Consider the following 21,171-nt stretch of genomic DNA (forward strand, 5'->3'; position numbering starts at 1 on the left):
CTGCGGCCCCAGCCCCAGAGCTGCTGCTGCAGCAGCAGCGAGAGGCGTCTCTCCTCTCCAGCCCAGGTGCTGCTGTGGGGAGAGAGGGCTGGGGGAGTCCTCTCCCCCTGCCGTAGCCCCGGAGCACCCTCCTGCACCCAAACCCCTCATCCCCAGAGCCTGCACACCCAGCTGAAGCCCTCATCCCCTGAACCCAACCCTCTGCCCCAGCCCTGAGCCCCTCACCCCCAGCCCCACCCCAGAGCCCACCTTCCCAGCCAGATCTCTCACACCCCAATGCTCTGCCCCAGCCCTGAGTCCCCTCCCATACTCTGAACCCCTTGGCCCCACCATGTTAATTTTGTTATGTGCACCAGTATGAAGGTGATCTGTCACACATCACCTCCATATCGGTGCACATAACAAAATTCATTCCACACATGGGTGGGAAAAATTAGAGGGAACACTGGCGGTGGGAGGTAAATGGGATAGGGAGGCTGAACTGATGGGGTGGTGATGATCGAGGCTGAATGGTGGGGGTGGCTGGTGGTGGTGGAAGAGAATTGATGGTCAACAGTATTAATTGCTGGGCAGGAGACAGGCAGATGTGAGGGTGAGAGCTCCTGCAGCTGGGGCCAAAAATTGGCTTATCCACTACATGTGGGAGAGTGGGCAACATAATTGTCACTTGCACGCACACAGTGGGGATGGGCAGGGGGAGTTCAAAAATCAAGAGAGACTGACCTAAACAAGGTAATATATTTTTTTTAAAAAAATGTCGTAATTTGGCGGGTTCTGACTCATGATTTTTGGTCTCTTAAACTTGGCAATGCTGAGCATCAGATCTTGGTATTTGCCACACTGTCAAGCTTAGATGCTGCATGGTCCATCTTGTGTGCATACATGTAAAAAGCCTTTTAATCTCTACAGTGTAAACTTTCTGTGGTTAGAGGACAAAAATTAGCTGGTTACAGTAAGCTAAGCACCAGTTAACAAGGGTCAGTTTCACACCCTTACAGGGAGTGGAAATAAGTCAGGCTAGGATCACTAGCCCTTGCAGAGACGTGAAAAGACTAACACAGCTGAATCATTTTCCACAGTCTCCCCACTTAAGTGATAGATGGACTTGGAGAACAGATGGTTTAGTGACTTTTACTAGCTGTGTGTTTATTATACTGTATGTACCTGTACTATCTGTCAAATAATGCTTGCTTCCATCAATGCTGTGTTGTAGCCATGTTGGTTGCAGGTTATTAGAGAGACCAGGGGGGTGAGGTAGTATCTTGTAGTGGCCCAACTTCTGTTAACAGAAGCTTGGCCAGTACAAGATATTACCTCAGCCTCCTTATCTCTCTAGCTTTTGTCAATGTCATGATCGTTGTGAGTGAAGGCATCAATCCACTAGGTGGTGCAAATGAGCCACTTAGATTGAAGGCACTGAGTAAAAAAGAAAAAAAGGAAAAAAAAAAAAGCAAAGAACCACCCCATTCACTAAATTGGTTTTACGCACATTGATGCGGGAGAACAGAGTTAAAATTACAGCCACAGTATCGTAAACTACACATCTCTTTTTAAATCCAGAACATTAAAAATCTCCTGGGTTTGCATGTTCTTTGCATCAATAGGTATAAAATGTCACCAGGAGCTAGTACTGCAGCTTTTGTGGTTTATTGCTCACGTTTTTTCATTCAGGTGGGGCCGTTGATGCCTGCGTCTGTTGGCTAGCCGTCGCCACTGGAGACCAGCGCTTCGAATAGGAGGGCCGGGGGGACTGGTACCACAACGGAGATCGTTCCCATGGTGCAGGGGATGGGGATCTGCACTGAGAATATGACCGGTGGGAGGGTGAATGGTGCCAGCAATACAGTGACTGGCGCCCCCCCCCCCCAAGCGATGCATGTTGAGAGGGCAAAGTGCTGGTGATCTTGGGCAAGCCGCAGACGACCTGGGCTGCAAAGCTGGAGATCTCTCAGGCTTGAAGTCAAAAGAGACAAAAACCGCTAGCCCTTGCTAGGCAAGGAAAAGGAGCACTGACTAACCACCACAGGCGGTAAGGAGGAACCGAGAGGGCATAGGGCTGGCAGCGCCTAATATACTGAAGCATGAGCATGGCAATCAAGAGGGTGCCAAAGCTGGCCCTACGGATACCGCTAAGGCAAAAATCTCCAACAGCCACGCACGTGAGCGTGTGCACACCTCGAATAGAGCAGATATGAGCAAGCACTCAAAGAACGATTACCCCAATACATAGCACACATTTTTCCTGATATTCAAACTAAAAATCTCCCACTGAATTTCATACCATTATTCATAGTTAAACCCTCTTTCACTAAGTTAATTCTGCTCCCGTGTGTCTATCTTATGAATGGCGGAAAAAGTGTCATCACCTAACTAAAGATTATAATGTTTATAACAGGGACTGAATAAAGGTTTTATAGGCAATCATAAATCTGGTAGTTCCCAGCTGTCAAGTGTTTAACTTTGCAATTTAAAGAATGTTCTTTTAATGATGTTTTTGGTATGCAATTTCCTAGGCTTTCCCCTCTCTCTCCCCCCTTGATAAGGAAACAATTTCTTAGTACAACAGTAAAAATTCCTCCATCATGTATGATTTGAACCATGAACCTTAAGCACTGCGGGAGAATTCTACCAACTACGTTAGGTAGCAGCTGGAATTGGGGGGGGTTAGGCTGAAGGTGTCACGTGCTGCATCCAGGGGTTAGGGTGAGGTGGGTAATGGGAGACTGGCCTGGGCCTCCCCACTTTCCTCACTCTGCAGCAGCTACTCTGGCAGCTCCCAGTACAGCAGCAACATGGGCATGACTATGTTCCATTGTTTGGCACAGTGCCAACATTTTTCTGAGGCATGGAAACAAGGTAAGAGAAATGGTGATTTTTTAAAAAAAAAAAAAAAGTTCAGATAAACCTGAATGGAATTTCATAGGACATAAATCAAGCACTTTCAAATGTCTGCTGCAAATAGTGGAGGTGTTGGAGCATCTTCAAAAAGGAGCAAGAATATTTTACAATGCAAAATATTAGGCAACTTAAATATAGGGGTTGCTACCAGCTCTCTCGATTACACACATGGTTAATAGTTATAGGTGGGGATGGTAATAGTTGCCGATACTTCCCATTATAAGACCCTATTTTCAGTTGCTTATAATTTTGTAAATTGTAACCGTTAGAGCTAAAATGCTTCATGCCAGGTGTCCGCCTGAGTCTGATTTTGTTTTGCAAAACTTCAGCCAAAATGATTTAGCCACTTCCAAGAACAAGGCTAGGGAAAATACAGTGTTTTATTTATTTTTAAAAAATTCTGGTGACCTTTTCTTTGAACAACTCTATTGCCCACATACTCTGGAGAAGGGAGTTAAAATTTGGGAGGAGGTGGCCGTTGTGTCAGGGATATACCTGTCACCATTCTGTGAAAGTCTGTCCAAATTTGGCCAAGTTATAATCCTGTGAAAGTTTCACTTCACATATGCACAATACAGACTTCTTGGAGTTTAGTAGCTAAAATTTCCAAAGATTCTGAGTTCAACAAGCATGCTCAGATGTCTCAAAAGAAGCTACTAGTGATGACCAGATGGTGCATACACCATTTGCACAGAGCAAGTGAGCATGCTATGGCCCAAAAGTACAGGGGTGAAGCCAGACATTCCCTGTCATGGATGCTCTGGACTGGGGCCAGGCACTAGACCTGAAAGCAGGGAGCTTCTCTCTCCCGTGCTCTAAATGACACCTCCCCCCCCTCCCCCATTTGGCACACAGGCATTGTAGAAGTGGGAACAGATTCTAATGCACAAGAGAGATGGTGCTCACTTACTGATCAGATATTCAATATTTTATTTTATCCTCATTGTTCAATGAGCAGCCCGAGGCCTTATTTACTGCACGCTATTCAAACCCTGCTCAGAAAGACAGAATTATTCATTTCCTCATGAGTTTTTCCATGATTTTCACCACTATAGTATCTGAGTGCTTTACAAGCATTAATTTATTTTCACAATACTCCTGTAAGGTGAAAGTGTACTATCCCCATTTTAGAGAGGAGAAGCTGTTACAGTTACTCCACTTACCACTGGTCTGGCACCTCCATCTTGTCATTTCTGGGGATTAGTTCTTGAGGCCAACACCCTTGTCCGCAGCTTGCATGCGGTCACTCTGACTCCAGTCTGCAGCTCCTCTCACTCCAGGACCCACTGCATCCTCTTTGTGATTTAGCTCTCTAACTAGGTCACTCAGTTCCCCCTTCTGGGTTTCAGTCCGTTTACAGTCCTAGGCAATCTTCCCATTCACTGCCCCAGTTACACTCCCTCAACGGCTGATAGAAGAACCCAGCATGACCTCTACTCTCAGTTCCAGTCTAGGGACCCTCATCTCAGCAGTTCTGGGCTTCCTCTCTCTCCTCCTTCCCTAAACTGCTTCCACTCTCTGGTTCTCCTTCTCTCTAAAGGGGTACCAGCTCCAAGAATCTTACTCCCTCTTCCTACGGAACGACTGCTGCTTGCCTTCCTGCAGCCTTTCCTAGAAGCCCCCAAACATTCTCCCTTTTCCCAGGGAATTTCTCCCCTTTCTCAGCAGCTGCCCCTACCTGCGGACAGCTTCCTGCACAGGTGAGCCTGTTCCTAATTAGCTGCCTCCAGCCAAAAGCTCCCCTGTTTGAAACCTAATTAGCTGATTGAACCCACCTAGCCCAAGTCTACTCTTGCAGGGTTAGTGTGAGGATCTCACCCCATCACAGGAGCAGCGGCACAAAGTTTAAGGTAAAAAATATACATTAATTTTGGGTGCCCAATTTGAGATAACAAGAACCAGAGAACTTAACATTATATACGGGGCCGGATTAACCTTTTGTGGGCCTAGCACCAAACATATTTGTGGGCCCCCATGGGGTCCATGAAACATGGTGTGGGGGAGGTTGGTTCCCGGAGCGAGGGGCCAACCAGGGGCAACGGGGCATAGCATGGGGGGGGGGGCAGCCTCACTCTGCCTAGCCCAGGGCATGGGCTCTGTTTATACACCGGCAGTCGCCAGACACACTGGCCCACCATCTGTACTGCCAGCATGTCCCTTCCCCTTGGGGGCAGGCCTATGCCATGCCACGCAGCCCCTGACTCCCTATGCCCAGCACACACACCCACAGACCCGCCCACCATAAATGCACAGCGCCCTGCACACAACCACCTCTGTCCAGTGCCCTTCCACCGACCCGCAGCCCCATCACAATTCCCATCACACCACACACAACCCCCACTCCCTAGGGCCCCAACACACACAGATCTCTCTCCAGTGCCCTTTCCCACAGCCCTACCACAACTACACAGCACCCATCATGGTCCCGGTGCCATGGCACCACTGTAAACCTGGTACTGATTATATAGCACTTTATGTGTTCAAAAGACATGTCCCAGGTCCCCTTTGACTTCAGTTGCAGTTATGAGTGCTTGGCACTTCTGCAAGTCAGACCCCTTTGTATCAGGTCTTCAAAGATCTCTGTGTAGCTTGAAAGCTTATCTCTCACCAACAGAAGTTGGTCTAGTAAAATATATTACCTCACCCTTACTGGCTCTCTAATATCCTGGGACTCTCAGGCTACAACACTGCATACACCATAGAGAATTATGCCACAGGAGGAGAGTGAAGATGTGTGTTAACGGCAGAAACAAAGTAGTCCCATTGATTTCATCAGCCTCATCTACTCAGAATATCAACTTCATGAAGCTTTTCAACAGTGACTGTTAGGATATAGATATTCAGGCCTGTCTGCAAAGGCCTGTACTTTAAGAATTTAGGTGTATTCTTATCGCTTGGCTAGTTCTAGAGGTATAAAAGAAAGAAATCACTGTCTGCCGGTGTAAGGGCCTTCTCTTACTGTGACCGATTGAGGCCCTGTTTTTAGGCTAAGGCCTTTGGATAAGCAGCAGAGGCAGCCATAAACTAGGAAGCGAACAGTCACATCCTCACATTCCAATCTAGTCATATTGAAATAAGGTGCTATTGGGCTGTTAGGCACTATCAGGACAGGATTGTATTCCTATCACCTCCAGAGAAAGGGAAGTGCCTAGAAAATGTAAAAGGAAACTTAGTTTGATAGCATCCTGTCTGGCAAGAACTCACTTATCAATAGCTGGGATGTGAAATCCTCGCTTCTGTGTTGTCTTGTCATTGTAGTTCCCACTTTGCTATTGTTTGTGCTGGAAATGGCCCACCTGTTGATCACTTTAGATAAGCTATTACCAGCAGGACAGTGGGGTGGGAGGAGGTATTGTTTCATATTCTCTGTGTATATATAAAGTCTGCTGCAGTTTCCACGGTATGCATCTGATGAAGTGAGCTGTAGCTCACGAAAGCTCATGCTCAAATAAATTGGTTAGTCTCTAAGGTGCCACAAGTACTCCTTTTCTTTTTGTCTGTATACTCTCTGTCTGGTTCTGTGATTGTTCCTGTCTGCTGTATAATTAATTTTGCTGGGTGTAAACTAATTAAGGTGGTGGGATATAATTGGACAATATGTTAGGATTGGTTAGTTAAATTTCAGGAAAATGATTGGTTAAGGTATAGCTAAGCAGAACTCAGGTTTTACTATATAATCTGTAGTCAATGAGGAAGTGAGTGAGTGGGTGTGGGTGGGCATGGGCATGTGGGTGAGGGAAATGGGAGCAGGGAATGGGGGTAAGAAAATTGGAATCATGTTTGGCTAAGGGTAGGAATGGGAACAAGGACACAGGTCTAAGGCTCTGTGGTGTCAGAGCTGGGAAGGAGGACACTAAGGAAGGAAACTGGAATCATGCTTGCTGGAAGTTCACCCCAATAAACATTGAATTGTTTGCACCTTTGGACTTCGGGTATTGTTGCTCTCTGTTCATGCGAGAAGGACCAGGGAAGTAAGTGGGTGAAGGAATAAGCCCCCTAACAGTGACCACTCCAAGATTTCGCTAACTCCTTAAACACGTACCCATTACCTGATGCAGTCTGTGTATCTAAATTGTGCATGAACTAGATTGCAAGATCCTTGGAGCAAGGACAATTTTATTTTATGTGTGCATACTATACTTGAGTGGCTCACCCCTTAAAGGCTGTAGGGCGGGGGCTAGTCAACCTTGATTACAGAATGAATCAGACTTGGGAGAGATTAGGGTGATTGCCTATAAGGAGCAGGAGGCTACAATGAGAGAGGAAATACTCAGGGCTTAGAGGCTCCTAGGAGTGAGCAGGCTGTAGCAGAGAGTCTTCAGTAATCTTCCTTGGACTCCAGGGAGATACTGATGAACCTGGGAAGCTGAGTAGCAGATACCGCCTCCCCAGCCTCCTCAGCCCCCTGGGAACCTGCATGGTACATAAAAAGCTGTGTTCTAGAGAGCTTTTCCGGCTAGGCATCTTGGGAGGGGAGGCACGGGACATATACCATTCTCCCTTGTTTGTATGTGGCTCTGAAGGCTGAATTTCAAGCAGTCACACAAAACAGCTGGTGTAGCTGGTCCCCGGTCCCAGTCAGTCAGTGACTATGAGGAACAGGAATGAGTGGAGAGGCTAAGGGGTGCAGTCCCAGTCCAGGTAAATTAGTGTGTGTATGTGGGAGGAGGTAGTGAAACCTGGCTGGATGGGGGAGCCTCGATCTCCTTGCAGAGTGGGTGGGGGGCAGGTGCTGCATACAAGTCTCAGTCCCCTACCCCTTTTTTATTTCTAGTTTTTCTGCAAACAATAGTAAGTTACACATTAAAATTATTAAAATACATTTGTTTGTATTTACATTATTACTAAAAAAAAAATCATGGAATCTGTAAAAACACTCCCTTCCCCTCTCTCTGAAATGGGTTGGGCTTGTTTTGAAAGGCAGCACCACTTATTTTTGGTGAGCCTTGGCAACCCTGGTTAGGACTGAGACCCTGGCAAGGTAGAGCTTGGAAGTGGCCTGCCAAAACATGAAAACCTCTCCAGGCAGGGAGGCCTGGGCAAAACCCTGATCAAGGAGCGGAGGGACTACAAAGGCAGCCTAGCCAGGAATGCCTGGGAGGAGGAAGAGAAACCTTGTGTTGAATGGATTTAGGAATGGGATTGTTTTGGGATTTTGAGTTTTATTTGCAGTTTACTTTAGACTAATAAACCCAGGCCTCAAGGATGGCTTTTTTTTACCAAGAAAAAGCCAGAAGTTTTATTTGAACAGTCCAAGGGGGGAAATTGAGGCAGGCTATAGCATGACCCCAAGCCATGAGGGGGCACAAGATAGGCAGCCAGCCCAGTTACAGTACTCAATTAAGAGAGGTTAATATTGATTAAAAAAAATAAATTGTAGAGAATCAAACTGTTTATCTAGAGAATAAAATGTTTTGTCTTTTAAATAAAGTAGAAAGCAATTGTCTTTATCTTTAAACAATGAAGAACAATTTGATTTATTTCTGGATGGCTGGGACATGTAGTTCACGAACCACTATTGAGTATAAATCTCTTCCACTGTCCAGAACTGGTGCACATAATTCCTCATTGCTCTTGCAATGAACCTTTCTTCAAACTTGATCTATTCCATAATTAAATTGGTTATAAGACTTCAGCCATTTAAAAGCGTTAACTCTGCTACTTTAGATAAAGCAGAGGAAGAGAATGTTGTGAGAAGATAATTTCTTGCTGCTAGATACATATTGATAAAGGTATGTTTAAAAAAAATTAATATCGCAATGACTGAAATAGACAATCATTTTGCCTGACAGATATGAGTGCACCACAATGACTGCACCATTACTTATCACTGCAACTATTCAGTGACAGTACAATCTGAGTGGCTCAAGGAAGCAACTGTTTCAGGCAAAGAACAAATTATCTAGAGAGGAAAGGTTAAAAACCAGGTACTTACAGTAAGTGTGGTTCTTCTAGTGCTTGTCCACATATATTTTCCACTGTTGGTGCACATGTACCCAATTCACTCGAGTTTGCATTCTTTTGACCTGCAGTGTCCAGTGGGTGCCATGCCTGCACCTTAAATATGTTCGTACCTCCAACTGAGGGCATCAAGAGGGGAGCAATCCCAAGTGCCTCTCAGTTCTTTCACCAATACAAAAGCCAGGTCTTATTGAGACCCTGTAGTGGTGTGGACAGAATACAGGAATGAAATATATATACACAACACCTCTCAAAGAACCACAATTACTGTAAGGTAAATAACCATTTCTTCTTCGAGTGCTTGTCCAGATATATTCCACTGCTGGTGACTCATGAGCAGCAACCTGGATTACCAAAACTGAGTACTAGTTTACCTAAACAAGACTCCTACCAAAATTATCATTAGTTTAGGATGCTTCAGTGCTGGGTGAACATGCACACTGAACCCCAGTGGCTGCCCTACATCTATCTAGTATTGAAACTTTTCTCAAGAAGCAACAGAAGCTGCTTGTGCTCTTGTAGAGTGATCTGTCATTCTCGCTGGTGGATCGATGCTGGCTAATTCATAGCCCAGCCTGATGCAAATAGGAAGCCAATCAGAAAGTCTCTGTGTTGAAATGGCTGGACTTTCACCTCATCCTCATCCCCATAAGCTATGAACAATCTGGGGGATACCCTAAAGGTATTAGTGCTATGAATGTAGAAAGAGTGTGTCCTGGGAACATCTAGGGCATGAAGCTTAGCTTTAGTATGAAAGTGTTTTTGGCAAAGAATACTGATAGGTACATAACCTGGTTTAAATGGAAGCTGGAGATGACCATTTGATATAAATTTTGGGTGAGGTCTCCAGGCCAATCTATTCAGCATTGGTGAGGCCTCATCTGGAGTACTGTATCCAATTTGGGTGCCACAATTTACAAGATTTGAACACGCTGGAGAGAGTCCAGAGGAGAGCAATGAAAATGAGAGTTTTAGAAAACATGAGAAAAAGGAAAAGAAGAAAAGTTGAAAGAACTGTGTTTAAAGAGGACCAAGGGGGGGGGGGGGGAAGGGGCAGCGGCACGTAAGTCTTTAAATATGTAAAAAGTTGTTATAAGGAGGATGGTTCAGTTGTTCACCAATGGTAGGAAAAGCGGCGAACTTAATCTGCAGCAAGGGGATTCAGATTAGATATATAGTTAGAAAGTCTTTCCTAATAAGTATAGTTAAGCACTGGAACAAGTTACCCATGGAAGAGTGGAATGCCCATCAATGGAGGTTTTTAAGAACAAGACTAACACCAACAGGCTTGGTTTAGGTATACTTAATCCTGTCTCAGTGCAGAGGGATTAATTAGATGACCTCTTGAGGTTTCTTCCAACCCTTTATTTCTGATTTCTATATACTGCTATCAGAATAATTCCATGGCAGTTAGTTGTTTGTTGTTGTTGATGTTTCGATTTGTTTGTTTCTTTTGTTTCAGAAGGTGGAGGAAGTAACCAGGAGAACAATAATTTCAGACTTGATTCTCACATGGAGGAATTTTGTTGCAAATCTTAAAGTGGAAGGCAATTTGGGTGAAAGTGGCAGAATAAGGACACAGGACTTCAAAAAAAGCACACTTTAGAGAACTTGTAGGTAAAGAAGGAAAGGAAGGCAGGGAAGAAAATCTAAGGAAAAAGTTGTTGAAGAGAACTGGCATTTCTCAAAGTCCCAGTATTAAAAGCCCAACAGCAAACTATCCTGATGTGAAGTGGGAGTTCTGTTGGAGGAGAAGGTATTTGTACTTGGTTTTATTTGTATGTGTAGAGGCTTGTAGGGGCTTTGTGCTGGGAGAGAAGCTGAGCCCTGATTAGGGGTGAGGCTTCTCTGACTAGGGGTCGTATAAAGGAAGCCAGCCAGCCAGTCGTGCAGTGGCACAGGAGCCAGCAAACAGAACTGTAAACAGGTGAGTTTCAGTGGGAGTTTGTATTGTGGTGCTTGTTTGGGGTTGGTTTTCGCTGTGGGTGGTGGTGGTGTTTTGGTGTGGTTTGTGTTTCCCAGATTAACAGGATTTAGGTGACAAGGTCATGACAGATACAGAGGCAGTAGAGGGAGTGACCCATGTAGTGGAAGACACAATGAAGATGACTGGATGTGGAAGCTGTGGTCTGTATATGATCCTGAAGGGGCTACCTGGTAAGTGTTTTTGTCTGCATGCAATGCCGTCTAATAGAGCTGGTGGAGGAAAAGATCCAAGGATTGGAGATGCAGGTGGAAAGTCTGGCTGAGTTTAGAAGGGGGTTTGAGCAGATTATGGAGCAAAGACATGAGGCAGCTGAAGGGAAAAGCTCAGACTTGCAGACAGAAGCAGGACTGAAGAATTCTGAGGGGAGACTGCTGGGTGAGGAAAGTGGACAGTGTAAGCATGTCACTAAGAGAACCAGGCAGAGGAAAAGACGGGCTAGTGAAGGAGAAATAGAGCTCAAGAATAGGTTTGCAGAGTTGGAAAATGAAGAAGGGGCTCAGCAGGTGGTCACTGAAGGTGTAAGGGCGAGGAAGAAGAGAAGAGCAGCTAGTCCTATAGGAAAAGTGGAAGAGTCAATGGAGACTACACCAAATATGAGTCCCAGGATACAGGATGGGTTGAAGAGGATTACAAGGGAGAATAGGAATAGAAAGAACCTGCAGCCAGAGGGAACAGGGGATAGACTGGAGAATAGCACTGTCACCAGGAAAAGGCAGGTCTACGTGATTAGGGACGCTTTACTGAGAAGAACAAACAGGCCTGTAACCAGAGCTGATCCAGAGAATAGAAGGGTGTGCTGTCTTCCAGGTGCTAAGATACGGGATGTAGACTTCAGGTTGAAAAGGATCCTAAAGGGAGAGGGAAAGAATCCCCAAATTATCCTTCATGTGGGTACAAATAATACCGGTAGATTCTCACTGGAACATATCAAGGGAGACTATGCTAGGCTGGGGAAGACGCTTAAGGAAAACGAGGCTCAGGTAATCTTTAGTGGGATTCTGCCTGTTCCTAGAGAAGGGCAACAAAGGTGTGACAAGATCATGACTATCAATAGATGGCTTAGGCAGTGGTGCTATAAGGAGGGCTTTGGGATGTATGGCCACTGGGAGGCGTTCATGGACAGAGGACAGTTCTCTTGGGATGGACTTCATCTGAGTAGGGAAGGAAATAGACTTCTAGGATGGAGGCTGGCACAACTGATTAAGAGAGCTTTAAACTAGGAATTTGGGGGAGATGGTTGGGAGATGTCCAGGTAATCTCCACACCAGATTTTAGCATTGAGAGGGAAGAAAACAAAGTAAGAATGGACATAAGGAGGAAGGGCAGTGTGGATACCAGTCTAATAGGTCCTATTGGCTGTAGAATGACTGTGCCTAATTGGGTACTGTCAAAGTTTGACTCAGACTCACAATTTATCAGACCACTCTGTTTTATTAGCAAAGCTGCTCTGCTAATACATTTAGAAGTGAGCCCCCCGAGTGGGGCTTGTGTCTTTTAATTTATACAGTTTTTTGGAGAACAAGTTACAGAGAAGTTACAGACAAAAGAAGAAAGATTTTAGTCACCACCCTTCGAGATCCCTGAGACCAGTCATGTATCTTCAATTACCTGCCACTCTTAACAATCTCCTTTAACAGCTTCCAGTTAACTTAACTAATTGCCCTTCACACCTTCCATTCTGATGCCTGCTTCTTAGACGTGCTGGCTCTATCTTAATTGCTTCTCCATTCAAAAGCTAACTGTCCCTACGTGTGCTCCCTCAGATACTTTGTAACATGTTTTGGCATGCCCTCTCATATACAATGTATCCAGCATGTCCCCTTATACAACGTTATACTTATACAATGTTATACTTCCACAGTACAGAATGTGAGAGAGGCCAAAGAGCAAAAATTAAGATGGTTGTACACCAATGCGAGAAGCCTAGCTAACAAAATGGAGGAACTAGAGCTACTGGTGCAGGAAGTGAAACCAGATATTATAGGGATAACGGAAACATGGTGGAATAGTAGTCATGACTGGACTACAGGTATTGAAGGGTATGTGCTGTTTAGGAAAGACAGAAATAAAGGTAAAGATGGTGGAGTAGCATTGTATATCAGTGATGAGGTAGAATGTAAAGAAATAGGAAGCGATGGAATGGATAAGACAGAGTCCGTCTGGGCAAAAATCACATTGGGGAAGAAAACTCTTAGAGCCTCCCCTGTGATAGTGCTTGGGGTGTGCTATAGGCTGCCGGGATCTAATTTGGATATGGATAGAGCCCTGGTTAATGTTTTTAATGAAGTAAATACTAATGGAAACTGTGTGATCATGGGAGACTTTAACTTCCCAGATAGAGACTGGAGGATGAGTGCTAGTAACAATAACTGGGCTTGGATTTTCCTAGATGCGATAGCTGATGGTTCAGCAACTACTTGCTGAAGGAATCCGACTAGAGGGGATGCCATTTTAGATTTGGTTTTGGTGAGTAGTGAGGACCTCATAGAAGAAATGATTGTAGGGGACAATCTTGGCTCAAGTGATCATGAGCTAATTCAGTTCAAACTGAACGGAAGGACAAACAAAAATAAATCTGGGACTAAGGTTTTTGATTTCAAAAGGGCTGACTTTAAAAAATTAAGGAAATTAGTTAGGGAAGTGGATTGGACTGAAGAACGTATGGATCTAAAGGCAGAGGAGGCCTGGGATTACTTTAAGTCAAAGCTGCAGAAGCTATTGGAAGCCTGCATCCCAAGAAAGGGGGAAAAAATTCATAGGCAGGAGTTGTAGACCAAGCTGGATGAGCAAGCATCTCAGAGAGGTGATTAAGAAAAAGCAGAAAGCATACAGGGAGTGGAAGATGGGAGGGATCAGCAAGGAAAGCTACCTTATTGAGGTCAGAACATGTAGGGATAAAGTGAGACAGGCTAAAAGTCAAGTAGAGTTGGACCTTGCAAAGGGAATTAAAACCAATAGTAAAAGATTCTACAGCCATATAAATAAGAAGAAAACAAAGAAAGAAGAAGTGGGACTGCTAAACATTGAGGATGGAGTGGAGGTCAAGGATAATCTAGGCATGGCCCAATATCTAAACAAATACTTTGCCTCAGCCTTTAATAAGGCTAATAAGGATCTAAGGGATAATGGTAGCATGACAAATGGGAATGAGGATATGGAGGTAGATCTTACCATATCTGAGGTAGAAGCGAAACTCGAACAGCTTAATGGGATTAAATTTGGGGGCCCAGATAATCTTCATCCAAGAATATTAAAGGAATTGGCACATGAAATTGCAAGCCCATTAGCAAGAATTTTTAATGAATCTGTAAACTCAGGGGTTGTACCCTGATTGGAGAATTGCTAATATAGTTCCTATTTTTAAGAAAGGAAAAAAAGTGATCCAGGTAACTACAGGCCTGTTAGTTTGACATCTGTATTATGCAAGGTCTTGGAAAAAAATTTGAAGGAAAAAGTAGTTAAGGACTTTGAGGTCAGTGGTAAACGGGACAAAATACAACATGGTTTAACAAAAGGTAGACCATGCCAAACCAACTTGATCTCCTTCTTTGAGAAAGTAACAGATTTTTTAGACAAAGGAAATGCAGTGGATCTGATTTACCTAGATTTCAGTAAGGCGTTTGATATTGTGCCACATGGGGAATTATTAGTTAAATTGGAAAAGATGGGGATCAATATGAAAATTGAAAGGTGGATAAAGAATTGGTTAACAGGGAGACTATAGCGGGTCATACTGAAAGGTGAACTGTCAGGCTGGAGGGAGGTTACCAGTGGAGTTCCTCAGGGATTGGTTTTGGAACCAATCTTCTTTAAACTTTTTATTACTGACCTCAGCACAAAAAGTGGGAGTGTGCTAATAAAGTTTGCGGATGATACAAAGCTGGGAGATATTGCCAGTTTAGAGAGAGACCGGGATATCATACAGGGAGATCTGGATGACCTTGTAAACTGGAGTAATAGTAATAGGATGAAATTTAATAGGGAGAAGTGTAAGGTCATGCATTTAGGGATTAATAACAAGAATTTTAGCTATAAGCTGGGGACGCATCAATTAGAAGTAACGGTGGAGGAGAAGGACCTTGGGGTATTGGTTGATCACAGGATGACTCTGAGCCACCAATGTGATATGGCCGTGAAAAAAGCTAATGCAGTCTTGGGATGCATTAGGCGAGATATTTCCAGTAGAGATAAGGAGGTGTTAGTACCATTATACAAGACACTGGTGAGACCTCACCTGGAATACTGTGTGCAGTTCTGGTCTCCCATGTTTAAGAAGGATGAATTCAAACTGGAACAGGTACAGAGAAGGGCTACTAGGATGGTCCAAGGAATGGAAAACCTGTCTTATGGAAGGAGACTCAAGGAGCTTGGCTTGTTTAGCCTAACCAAAAGAAGGTTGAGGGGAGATATGATTGCTCTCTCTAAATATATCGGAGGGATAAATACCGGAGCGGGTGAGGAATTATTTAAGCTCAGTACCAATGTGGACACAAGAACAAATGGATATAAACTGGTCATCGGGAAGTTTAGACTTGAAATTAGATGACGGTTTCTAACCATCAGAGGAGTGAAGTTTTGGAATAGCCTTCCAAAGGAAGCAGTGGGGGCAAAAGACCTATCTGGCTTTAAGGTTAAACTCGATAAGTTTATGGAGGAGATGGTATGATTTTGGCAATTAACTGATCTTTAAATATTCATAGTAAATAGGCCCAGTGGCCTGATGGGATGTTAGATGGGGTGGGATCTGAGTTACTACAGAGAATTCTTTCCTGAGTATCTGGCTGGTGAACCTTGCCCATATGCTCAGAGTTTAGCTGATTGCCATATTTGGGGTCGGGAAGGAATTTTCCTCCCGGGCAGATTGGAAGAGGCCCTGGAGGTTTTTTGCCTTCCTCTGTAGCATGGGGCACGGGTTACTTGCTGGAGGATTCTCTGCACCTTGAAGTCTTTAAACCATGATTTGAGGACTTCAATGGCTCAGACATAGGTGGGAAGTTTATCGCTAGGTGGGTGAGATTCAGTGGCCTGCATTGTGCAGGAGTTCAGACTAGATGATCATAGTGGTCCCTTCTGACCTTAATATCTATGAATCTATGAAAGAAAGGCAGAATAGGAGCTCTTTAATTAACTGAAAATCAAAAAGGAATCCTACAAAAAGTGGAAATGCAGACACACGGACACATTTGCAAAGGATGATTACAGAAGAATAGCATAAGCACGTGGGAATAATATCAAAAAAGCTATGGAAAATGAGTTAGATCTAGCAAGGGGCATAAAAGACAATAAGAGCTTTTTTAATACATTAGGAGCAAGAGAAAGACAAAGGAAAGTGTAGGTCTTATATTTAGAGGTGAAGGAGAGCCAATAACAGATTAACATCAAGAAGGTTGAGGTGTTTAACGCCTATTTTGCTTCACTCGTCACTAAAATGGTAAATTGTGACCAGATACTCCACACATTTAATATTAACAACAAGAGAAAAGAACACAAGCCAAAAACAGGGAAAGAACAGGCTAAAGAATATTTAGAAAAGTTGGATGTATTCAAGTCAGCAGGGTCTGATGGATTTCTCCTAGGATACTTAAGGAACTACCTGAAGCAATCTCAGAAGCATTAGCAATTATCTTAGAGAACTAATGGAGGAGGGGTGAAGTCCCAGATGATTGAAGAAGGGCAAACATAGCCCCTATCTTTAAAAGGGGGAAACAAAGAGGACCCAGGGAATTATAGACCTGTCGGCCTAACTTTGATACCCACAAAGATACTGGAACAAATTATTAAAAATTTGTAAGCACCTAGAGGATAATAGGGTTATAAGGAGTAGCCAACATGGATTTGTCAAGAACAAATCACTCCAAATCAACCTAATTTGCTTCTTTGAAAGGGTTACTGGCCTAGTAAATAGTGGGGAAGCAGCAGACATGATATCTTGATTTTAGTAAAATTTTGGCACAGTTCCACATGACATTCTCATAAGCAAACTTGGCAGAGGGATATCCTGGGTCCGATACTATTTAATATTTTCATTAATGACTTGGATAATGGCATGGAGAATATGCTTATAAAATTTGTAGATGTCACCAAGCTGGGAGGGGTTGCAAGCACCTGGGAGGACAGGATCAGAATTCAAAACAACCTTGACAAATTGAAAAATTGGTCTGGAATCAACAAGATGAAATTAAAGAAAGACAAATGCAAAGTACTAAACTTAGGAAGGAAAAAAATCAAATGCATTACTACAAAATGGGGAATAACTGGCTAGGCAGTAGTACTGCTGAAAACGTCGGGGTTATAGCAGATCACAAACTGAATACAAGTCAACAATGTGATGCAGTTGCAGAAAAGGTGAATATAATTCTGGAGTGTATTAACAGGAATCTCCGATGTAAGACATGGAAATTAATTGTCTCAGTCTACTCAGCGCTTGTGAGGCCTCAGCTGGAATACTCCTCCAGTTCTGGGTGCCACACTTTAAGAAAGATGTGGATAATTTCTTCTGGTCTCTCTCCAATTTAACAAAAATGATAGGAGGTTTAGAAAACCTGACCTATGAGGAAAAGTTAAAAAAAACTTGATGTTTAGTCTTGAGAAAAGAAGACAGAGGGGACCTGATAACAGTTCTCATATGTTAAGCCTGTTATAAAGAAAATGGTAATCAATTGTTCTCCATGACTACTGAAGGTAGGACCAGTAGTCATGGACTTAACCTGCAGCAAGGGAGATTTAGGTTAGGTAGTAGGATAACTGTAAGGATAGTTAACCACTAGACTAAGGTTTACTATGTCCTACCTCAGAGCAGGAGGTTGGACTATATGACTTCTTGAGGTCCCTTCCAACCCTACATTTCTCTGGTTTGATGACAAATGCAAAAGTATCATAGGCTTCTCGACACAGAGAGGTGGATTTTGCTCCCTTTTGTTTATATAAAACATATCTGTGGTAACAAGTCACAATTTGAATTGTTAGTTCTTTTAGAAATGGGAGGAAAACTATGCATGCCCAATAACTAGCTCTTAGCTCTAAGACGTTTATATGAAGTTGTGTTTCCTGAGAAGTCCACCTACCTTGTGTCTGAAGGTTGTCCAAATGGGCTCCCCAAACAAATCTTCCACCAACATCTTTGAAGGCAATAGTGGAGACAATGGTACTTTCCTTGCAGACTTTCAGAGAATCTTTCCACCAATTAAATGACAGGATTTCTAGGGGAACATGCACTGACATCCACATAATGCCTGCTGGGCTGATATAGACTTCAACCACCCTTGCATGCAAAAAGAAATGAAGTCTGGCAATATTGAGTTACATATATGCAGAAGGCCATGTGTCCTATGAATCTGAGACAAGTCCTTTTCGGTGTCTTGGGATGAACTTGCTGGTGGGATGAATGGGTCCAGTATAGTCTGTCATTTTTGTGGCAGACAGGTCATTGACATCTTGCAGTCTAAAACTACTCCTATAAAATCTATTCTTTGAGTTAGAGGTTAGTATTGATTTTTCTTTATTTTTAGACCTAAGGAGGTAAAAAGTTAGAGTCCATTGAATGGAGCTTGTTACTTGTTGATGCAACTTTCCATGAACGAGCCAGTTATCCAGGTATGGATAAACCTGGACTTTTTGTTTCCTGAGGTAAACTGCCTCTACCACTAGGCATTTTATGAATATCCTTTGTGCTGTTGATAGGCTGAATGGTAGCGCCCTGTACTAGTCGTGGGAATTCCTCACTTAATCCCCACTCCTTTTCTGGGATGTGGGCAAGATGAATCTTTATATGGAAATAAGCATCTTGGAGGTGAAGAGCTATATACCTGTCATGTGGATCTAGGGCTGGAATCATCACAGCCAGAATCCATCCTGAACTTGAGCTTGCCAATAAAGGTGTTCAGCTGTTTCCTGGAAGTTATAAAGCTTGGTGGTAGGCCTTAGCCTTCCGTCGCCATGAGGCTCCGCCCCACTCTGTGGCCCCATCCTCTGCTCCTCCTCTACCTCCCCCAACACTCCTCCCCCTGAACCCGCCAGAAGCCAGAGCATTGCGCAGCACTGGCTGTTCCCAGGCAGTAAGTGCTGCCTGTCTGGGGGGACCTGGCTCCAGGGCTGGCAAATCCTTGGCAGAGCTTGGAGAGCAGCGACCGCAGGGGGCAGGGCCCAGGAGCCTGGGCTGGAGTGGGTCAGTCTGGGCCACTCTGGGGAGCCCCAGACTCTCCATCTACCCTGGGTGGCATGCCCCAGTGAGTAGGGACATGGGCCAGGGGCTGCTTTCAGACACCCCTGCCCCCTGCTGGGGCTTATTTCTCCGCTGCTGCTGGAGAAGGAGGACTATAAATTGTCCTTAGACTCTGTCCCCAGAAGCTCCTGATTGGTCTCTTCTGCACTGGAGTCATGGCTCTTTGGGGTAGGGCAGGGACCTGCTGTGCCAATCTGACACTGAGCCTGGTGCACTAGCAGTGTAAGCATTGGCCAGCTAGCCACAGGCAGGGCATAATTCCCCAGCTGTAGCGCCTGTAATTTTATGTTGGAGTCACAACTCCTGGGGTGGGGTAGGGTTGGGACCTAACATGCTGGTCTGACTCTGAGCTCTGTACCCTGTGGTGTGAGGGTTGCTGGCTAGCAACAGGCAGGGCATAATTCAACCTTTGTAGAGACGGTAAGTGCTGCCTCAGGGCAGGTCTACACTAGGGGGTTAAGAGGAACAGCCATGTTAGTCTGTATTCGCAAAAAGAAAAGGAGTACTTGTGGCACCTTAGAGACTAACCAATTTATTTGAGCATGAGCTTTCGTGAGCTATAGCTCACTTCATCAGATGTTTACCGTGGAAACTGCAGCAGACTTTATATACACACAGAGAATATGAAACAATACCTCCTCCCACCCCACTCTCCTGCTGGATCGACTTTATATACGCACAGAGAATATGAAACAATACCTCCTCCCACCCCACTCTCCTGCTGGAGAGTGGGGTAGGAGGAGGTATTGTTTCATATTCTCTGTGCGTATATAAAGTCTGCTGCAGTTTCCACGGTAAACATCTGATGAAGTGAGCTGTAGCTCACGAAAGCTCATGCTCAAATAAATTGGTTAGTCTCTAAGGTGCCACAAGTACTCCTTTTCTTTTTACTAGGGGGTTAAGTTAACCTAAATTACGCAACTCTATTTACATGAATAACGTAGATGGAATCAATGTAGCTTAGGTGACTTATTGCGGTGTCTACACCGCATTGGGTTGATGGGAGAAACTCTCCTGTCGACTTACTTTAAGCTTCTCATTCTGGTGGCGTACCAGAATTGATGGGAGAGCGATCTGCAGTCAATTTAGCGGGTCTTCACTAGACCCACTAAATTGATCCCCGGTGGATCAATCGCCGCAGTGTCGATCCACAGTAAGTGCAGACATACCCTCAGGGAACACTGCTTACATTTATGCAGGGGGGTTTCCACAACAGCTCTGCCATATCTGAATGGGGGCAGAGGAGTCCAGCAGGGAGATACTGCAGCAGCAGATCCAGGTGGTTGAAACCACCACTCTGCCAGATGAGGAGGATTATAAATAGCAACCTAAAATTAAAGGTTTTTAAACAAAATTGTTGCGAGAAATTGAACCAACTTTTTCCACTATTGGAGGTGGAAAATCTGGTAGCCTGAGCTCAAAAGGTGGACCCTTCCCCTGGAGCCTCCAGCAACAACATTGGATAGTCTCCAAATTCTACAGGTGGGGAGCATTAGACCATGAGTAATGAATGGAGAGAGAAACTGTGCAACAGAGTAAGGCACTGGCCCCCTTTCTTTTTGGAAATCAGAAAGTAATCAGAGTTAAACTCTTACCCCCTGTGTTCTTTTAATACTTCTTCCATGATCCAAGATTTAGAAGTGATTGCACCTCCCCATGTAACTCACTCTTGTGTGAGAGATCCCTGAAAAGGGATAGGGAAGATGAGGGTTTGGGGGCTGGGAAAGGTCTGTAACTTAATGAAATGTCTACAGCTGCCAGGATGCACTGGTCCACAGTGATAGTGTTCTAGACCCCACAAAGATGAAATAAATGAATCCCAAATGGAGGGAATATAACAGGAAGATCCAACAGAATCTGTATGCTACTCCTCGCTGAGTCAAATCTGCTCCATTAATGAGCAGACTTGGTGTTGGACGTGGATGACTTTCCTCTGTGGAAATTTTGGCACTTTCTAGGGGGTTCAGGTTACCTGTCAGGTATAAAAAGATTGCCTCTGCAGTTGAGTCTTAAAGTCCTTCTGCTTTGGTGTCTGAGCATATACCCCTAAGGATCTAAATGTGGCATGTGAGTCCTTCAGAAAGAATATGACCTCAGTTATTTT

Source organism: Caretta caretta, chromosome 4 (assembly GCF_965140235.1).
Source record: "Caretta caretta isolate rCarCar2 chromosome 4, rCarCar1.hap1, whole genome shotgun sequence".
NCBI lineage: Eukaryota > Metazoa > Chordata > Testudines > Cheloniidae > Caretta > Caretta caretta.